The sequence below is a fragment of the Theobroma cacao genome, chromosome 2 (genome assembly GCF_053813885.1).
Source record: "Theobroma cacao isolate CCN51 chromosome 2, ASM5381388v1, whole genome shotgun sequence".
NCBI lineage: Eukaryota > Viridiplantae > Streptophyta > Magnoliopsida > Malvales > Malvaceae > Theobroma > Theobroma cacao.
Genome location: NC_142640.1, coordinates 41,815,085 through 41,823,740, shown reverse-complemented (window position 1 = coordinate 41,823,740; position 8,656 = coordinate 41,815,085).

Sequence of the window (8,656 nt, the reverse complement as noted above, 5' to 3'; positions counted from 1 at the left end):
GATCTCACTTCTATTTCTCAAATTCTTTAGATGATAAATCAAAACTTAAATTAACCTGACAAAAATAGAAAAGGTAAATATGAACTTTAGATGATTAACAAAAGCCTAAAAGATACAACTACTCGTACAAAATATATTTACATAAAAGGTAAAGCATTAACGTTCATAATGCCAAAGTTAACAACGAGTTCAATGCAGTATGGCTTTCATACAATTGGAAAAAAAAAAAAAACTAATAGAAAAAATGCTCACAGTAATTGTGCAAGCAATATATCCTGGTTTCTCTCGATAGTCTATACTAGCACAAAGTAGAACAAACAATCCAATGTACCAGGAGATGGCCACAAGGAAGAAACCAATGATAATCCTTTCAAAGAAGCATACTTCTTTTATAAATCAAGAAAAGAATAAAATTCATAAAATATTTAATAATAACTACAAATGCAGAAAATAATCAAGATAACAATAAATATTACATGGATTTGTATAAAACTATTATGTCATGTGTATTGGGTACTAATATGGGGTTTTGGGTACACATCCAAGTGTCATGTGAATCCATTTCAGAAGATTTCCATTATTTTGGTGTCTAGCAGCCTTTTCCTTAAGAAGAGTGCCACCAAGCCAAAATTTTCAAAACATTCAAATTTAAAAGTAACCTATGAACATTGTCACCTATTTTGGATTACTTTCACTGTCATCTGCGTGAAATTATTTTATACGAAATAATTATTCTACTTGTATTAATTGTACTACATGGAGTAATGCTCCACTTATTCTAATTATTCTATGTGAAGTAGTGCTTCATTTATAATGGTTGTTCTCATTATTTTTTATATAAGTTACGCAATAAAATAATCTTTTAGAGAATAGGTATTAATCAAAATCGACTATCTACAATGGACATGGGAACTTTAAGGTGACATGAAAAGTTATACATTTCACCAATGTTTATTGCATTGAGCATAAATGTGAACATAGTTTAATTAACATATCGCCAAATCATTTGCAGTTGCGCTTTTAGACATCTCATAATTTAAATTAAAAGACACAAAATGATTAAATCATAGATTTGTGATTCTAAAAATAACATAATCACACAAAAAAAATCCTAAAACAAATTTCTTTCAAAATTAATAAATAATAAAATTGCACAAATCCAAGTGTTATACTTCATTTTAACCACAATGTTAGCAACACAATTAAGTTTTGGACTGAAAACCTCAGAAGCAATCTGCTCCTTGTAGTTTTTGAACCCTTTTGTAATAACCTATGTGGAAATAAAAGATATTGCAAGTAAAAAAACTCATCAAAAAAATGAACTAAAGGCAGAAAGTTCAAAACTTAATAAGTCTACTCTAATAGAAAATTATGATCACCTGTTATATAAACATGATGAATTACAAAATTAGCCAGCCTCAGTAAGAGAATCAAGAAAAAATGTGCATCGATAAGAATCAACAGAAATGATAAATACTGATACATTACCTACAATTTGAGAGTAAGATCCCCAATTTTAGAGACTTAAAGAAATTAATAAATAAAAACAGCTATGCATTTGAAAGCAACAATATAACATCCTAAACAATATGTTTACTAAAAAGAAAGAGGAAGAAAAGAAAGAATAGAAATGATATTTTGATTCTATGTCTATAGTATAGGCATGATTATATGGAATAATATCTAATTGTAATAAATATTTTATCGAAACACTTGGCTAATATACTAAATAATTTTGAATACTTAGAAAACCTTTTAGATTAAATGCTAAGGTTTCTTTAATAATACAATGTATATATAAATATATGTGTTTATATAATTTGAATTATCATATGATCCCACTGATTTATTTTTTTGAGCGTGGTAGTGGTAACTTTTTTACTCCTTATTGGGTTATAAAGAATTTAATCTTCTTTTTTATAAGTAAGAAGAATTTTATTGACATTAAAATGAAGTGATCCAAATTTAAAACAACTCAAATCTTAATAACCTAATAGTTCCCCATTCAATTCTCACATGTGCTAAGCCCATTTGTGTGGCATCATTAACCTCAAACAACTTCAAATGGTACGAGAAGTCAAAAGCCAAATAAAGAAAGTATAATCTTTTTTAAAATATTGCAGAAAATTGTTAACATACATGAATCTTAGAAATCTTTTGAGATCTAAAAATGTCTTTACAATGTTCCACAACAGCCTAAACCCAAGTCCACCATTGATGATAAATAACTGGTGAAGAGTCTGCAAAAATTAGAAGGTCATAATATAGAATTTCAGCTCAACATTCAAAATAATATAGAAGTATTCATCCGATAATAAACACCCAAACTTTCAAAACTTTATCCAAATATACAAAACAAAAAGAGCTTACCTTTACAATGTATGTTTTTGAACAATATGCAAAAGTAAATCAAGGAACAAACTTTGATTTAGAGTTCAAGAGTCGAAAAATTAAATGGGTTTTTCTCAAAAAAGAGAGAATCTCAATAGAAACCTTTAAAAAGGCACAAAAATAGGTTTTTCTTCTTTCTTTTTTCCAAACAATGGAACAAAGCCCCCCGTTTCTTCTTTCTCATCAATCAGCTGTCAGTTAAAATTCTACTACGTAAGTATACGTATCGAATAGATAGTATATAAGTAAGTAGAGTATCGATCCCATAGGTAATTGATCTAAAATTTTACTAAGTATTAAAATTAAAACAAATTAATCTTATCCAAACACTCAAAATTAATTGATTAACTAAAACTAATTAACTAAAATTTAAACTAACAAGAAAAATCAAAATAATAATAACTTCAGAAAATAATAATAACTTCAGAAGGATTACAATATCCTTCACACTTAATCTAAATCTTACCTCTCTTTCTTAACTTATTCTAATAGGTTGAATTGTTAACCTAGAGTCCTAAATTATTTATAAGGGTCTCCCGACTCATCTTATAAAAATATCTATTTTAACCAAAACACTATCCCTATGTGAATTGAAATTAAAACAAACTCATTAAGTTTAGGCTCTAATCTGGCTACATATGACCTATAGGTATATCCCTATCCTATACGCAAATAAATTAATATGATCATATGGTATCCCAATTTTAGTCTATACTAAACTCCCTTTCCTAAGTTTGTTTAGATTCTTAAATCAATTTAATTGGTGATCAGGCAATTAAAAAGCATTAAGAACAAATTGGAATAAACAATTCAATTCCCATTGAAGATAAGTAAGAGAGAGATTAAAAATTTAGATTACATGTGAGTTCAATTACAATCATAGAAAAAGAAAATTAACTACTCATAATCGCAAAGACAAATAACATTGTATAAAATTCAACCATTGAGAGTAATAAGAAAAATAAAAGTTAAGGAAGAAAACAAAACAATATTTGCCGCCTTGATCTCCAAGTTTCAGCCTCAACTTTTAACTTCTTGAATCTTCAAAGGTTATCTACCCTATGTTCTTCAAAATATCCTATCTATACTAATAAACTTAACCTATACTTTGATAAGTTGACCTATGGTTTAATTGGGCTTAAAATTGTTATGAGAGACCTGACAAATCAATTGTTAGTCTCCATAAATTCTCATTCCCTGTACAGTATGTCCCATTATTTTTCGATGTGATTTTCTCTATCTTCGATGCAGAACTGAGTAAAGTTATCTTCATGAAAGTTGTAGCTCTATCTCTTATCTTTCCAATGATCTAAGAATCGCATCATTTGGGGTTTTGTACCTCGATTTATGACCAAAATACTAAAGCATATGTAAGCAGACTTTCAGGTCCTTCAACACCTCACTTTCCAAAATTAAGCCCAATTTTCTTTGGCTCCTACAAAAAATATAAAAAACTAATAAATAACAATCAAATTAAAAGAAATAACATAAAATTAAAATAACTCACTTAAAAATAAACTAATTATAAAAACAACTAAAAATAAGAAAATTATAATTAAAAATTTAGAACTTAGCTAATATTTCATAACAAAATTGGACTAAAATAATTCTATAAAATAGAATTATCATTAGCCTTGCACAATTGCATTTACTATGAACAAAAAAATTAAATAAATATTAATAAGAAAATTTAAAAAAAGGAAATTTGAACCTAGTGTGATTGCCTTGTTTTTAAGCCCTACTCCGTCTACTTTGATAGCTACATCAACATCCATCTTCAATAAAAGAAACAAATATAATCAAAACACTTGTCACTATTAAAATCAACAGAACAAAATGAGTACAACCAATCAACACAATAAACACCAATAAAATAATTAAGAATATACGAATTGATAAAAACAACATCTCAATGAAATAAGCTAAAATACATGTTTGAGAAATAAGCTAAAATGAAATCAAACATCAAAAGCATAATTAAGGTGATCGACCTTGACCCAGATCTCGTGGAGATTTGAAATTTTTTTGTTGCCTCACTATTTCCTGATTCCAACAGAAATGGAGTGAGAAAGTGATCTAATTCCTCTCTTTTCTTTCTTCTTTATTTATTTTCTCTAGAATTATCTGAATTTTTCTTAGAAAATATCTTTTATCTTCTCTAGTAAGCCAAAGCTAGGTGTTTCAAGAAGCTTTTAGAACCCCGTATATGAGAGGGAAATGAGACAACAGGTGATTGTTAGAAGAAAGGTTAGAATAACTAAAAGCCTGAAAGCCCTCACTTGAGACCTAAAAACCCTAAAATAACCCTAATATCTAAATTAATTACTGAATTAGACACCTGTTACCTGCAAAGTCCAAAATATCCCTCTAAAAACCCTAAAAGACTAACACATATGTCAGCCTCTAGACTCTATGTACATGTAGATTATTCTTAGCTTATTAAAATATGACAAAATTTGTCTCATCAATATGACAATTTTGCCACCTTAAAAGGTACATGAATATCAATTTGGATTTTCACATGGAAAAAATATGTGAATCATTGTCACATGCATCTTAGGGTTGTGGTTTGAAAAGAACTATGGTTTATGATTTCTATGCATAAAGGCTATTATTAACCTAAAAAATGTCAAATCTTATAAGTGGATAATTTCCTTTTAATATTATTGATCTAGCTCCAACTTTGATTCAAACAAAATAATGAAAATATCATTGGTCAAACTACCCACCAAGTCTTTGTATCCATGCATTTTATTCAATTTAGTCATTGTACTCAAAATCAAAGCAATTTAGTCCATTGATTTTGGAAATTGCTTTAGTTTAGTCCTTCTTCCTAATGGCATCCAATTTGACAGTTAAAAATAATGATATCAGCACTGACTTGACACACTATGCTGATATGGCAAGCAAGGTGGCTTGGATTACTGTTGTGGCAATGCCACGACAGCATGTTAAGGTGACATGGTAATGCCACGTCACCATTAGGGGTGGGTTGCTGATGTGACACTACTATGTCACATTGACACACTAACATGGTAATGCCATGTTACCATCTTGGTTAGGATGCTGATGTGGCACTACCACATCAGCATGATGTCACTAACTGTGTTCGAGTTACTGACTTGGCATTGCTTCTTCTCATTTTTTCCTTTACAAAGAGAAATAAAAAAAGAGGCAGAAAGAGAGAAGAAAGGAAAAAATGAGAATTTTAACGACCCATACCTAGATAATGATGTAGCACTACCATGTCACCTTGACATTTTGACATGACAATGCCACATTAGCAATCCGAGCCACCCTTGCTTGCCATGTCAATATTGTGTGCCACGCCAATGTTAATGTCATCATTTTTTAACGGTCAAATTAGATGTTATTAGGGGAAAGAACTAAATTAGAGCCATTCCCAAAATCAAGAGACTAAATTGCTTTGATTTTGAGTACAAAAACTAAATTGAACAAAATGCATGGGTATTGGGACTTGATGGGTATTTTAACCAAACATCATTTTACTTAACCAATCTTTAACAATGAAAATATCGTATTCCAAAGTGATGGGACTAATGTAAAGAATGTAATAATCATGCTGTTCAACTTTATTATATTCTTATTATTAAAAAAATTATAAAATTATAAGATTTGAAAATTTTTAAAATTTTTATCTTTGCATATTTATGAAAAAACATTTTAGTAATAGTGTATAAATATTGTACAGTGATAGTACATTAAATATAAATTCTAAAAATCATCATTATTTGAAACTAGTTGGAATTAAGAAAGAAAATATAAAGAGCATTACAGTAATGAAAATTCTCATTATTTATTTCCCTTCTCTTTTTCATATTAAGCAAAGAATGCATAGTGTCACGGACTACGCTGCTTCACTCAAGTATGCAATAGCTCATGTGGCGCTTGGGTGGACACTTCCACACTAGCCAACCAAGAAATTGATTATGTTTGAGTAAACACCAATTTTAGCCACGAGTTAGTTTATGAAATGTAATAGCAAAATCATAAGACATAACTGTAGACATCCCATTTTGTTTAGGATATTGAATTTTGAAATTAAAAAAATAATAATAAAAAATAAAAAAACAAAAAAGGGAGATAAATATGAAAAGATAAGGATATGTTTGCACTAATCCTAATCAAATTGAAAGTCTGAAGAGAGATTAAGTTAGATTAAATTAAAACTCAAGAAATCAGTTTAAGATGGAATAGAACACATTGGCATTAAATATAGCCAAGCATTAGTGTCAAAAAAAAGGAAGAAAAAAAGGAGAGAAAAAAGAGAGAGAAAACAGTTCTTGGGTTTCAATATCTTTTAGATCTAGGTAACTCAATTTAGTTTCTAAGGAAACTATTTTGATTAAAAGGAGATATAAAAAGAACGAGTGTTCTAGTTTCTTGAATGGGGTTTAGAAAAGTGCTCCTCATTCCTAATAGTTCATGCTTGGGATATGAATTTGCAGTTTGGTTTTTTTTTTGGGTTCGCCAACCCAATTAGGTAAGTTGTTTTTGTATATTATTTTAATTTCTACTTTTTAGGCATTTAAAAATTAGGAATTCACATAATTTATGTAAGTTCTCCAATGATGAAATCTCAAGAATGCCAAAAGTGGCTTCTTCGAAATTTCTAGGTGAGGAAATTGTCCAAAATTATGCTATGAGCGTTTGGAAGTTTTGAAAAATTTTCGATACCCAAGGATTTAATAAAATATTTAAATAAAATAAAAAAGATAAAATTATAGAATTAAGTAAATAACTTCTCCAATGATGAAATTTCAAGAATGCCAAAAGTTGCTTCTTTGTAAGTTAGAAAATTTTCCAACATTATGCCATGACTTTTTACAGATTTTGGGAAATTTTCAATATCAGAAATTTTTATTTATTTATTTCAAAAAACTAATAAAAATAGGAAAAGGAAATAGAATTGAATATTGAACAAGATTTCATTTAATAAGGCTTTAAGGACACATAATTGATAAGGTATCAATTAAATGGGCGTTCTGGATGTGCTATTACCTTCATCACACGTAAGTGAATTTTCAAACCACAAATATGTTTTGTAGATTAGAACCTATTATTTTTTAATGAGATTAAGTTAAGCTTAGGGCCTCATAAAAAAATAGATTCACTTGAGTAGTCAATCACACCTAAACAAAATAGATTAATGGTGACTCCTTTTTAAGTCAAATTATTGAGTTCTAGGACTCATTGTGTTATGACAATAGCCAAAGCCTATACGAAACCACTGGTCCCACATAAAGGAAAATGTTAATTTTAATATTAAAAAGAAGTACAAAGGGACTGAGAGTACAAACACACCATCGTTGGGCCATTGGGGTAGCCTTAGCTGGTTAGCCACAAAGATACCTTAACTAGTGAGGCAACCTAACAAAAGTTGTCTCATGACTTAGTCTTCTAGACAGTTCTACTCTGTCATGGCCCTAAATAAAGGTTGGCTCATGACATCCTCCCCTATTCTATCTGTCAACATTCTCATTGACTGGTTAACTTAGAGTTTTTTGATCTTCTACTTGAAGGTATGGAGGTCAGCTTCTTTCTCGCAAGTGATTTCATTTGCTTTAAGACCTTCATATTTAACCAAGTACTCTTGTACTGGTCGTCAGGGAGATTAACGTGGTTCTTTCAGCAAAAATCTCCTATACTCACCATTGTGATGGTGGCTTGGTGCTGATTGTGGCTCTCGTGGCTTGACTTCGACTTGCATCTGCTAGATCTGCATGGAATAGCTTTAGGTTGCTGATGTGAAACATTGGATGTACTTTCATCCACTTGGGTGGATCAATTTTGTAGGAAATCTTCCCAACCTTGGTAGTAATTGTTATCAGACTTTTATATTTTTGCACTTATTGTCAATTTTTCTTTTTTATGAACTTAAGCTGTTTCGATACTAGTTTCACTAACACAAGGTCACCCACCTTAAAGTGTCACGCTCTTTGACTTTTATCAACCCATTTTTTCATGCGACTGAGGCCTTCTTTAGATATACCCAAGCGATCTCTGTGTTTTGTCTCCACTCCTTAGCAAAGTTAAAAGCTTGGGGGCTTTTCCCTCAATATGACTCCATTGAGGTGTAAGGAAGTTTAGGTTGTTGCCCGATGCCGACTTCAAAAAGGAATTTGTTAGTAAAGGAGCTATTTCGTGAATTAAAACATATTTGAGCCACATCTAGTAGAGTAAGATAATTTTTCTAGTTTGCTTGTATGAAATGTCTCAAACATTCCTCTAGTAATCCGTTGAA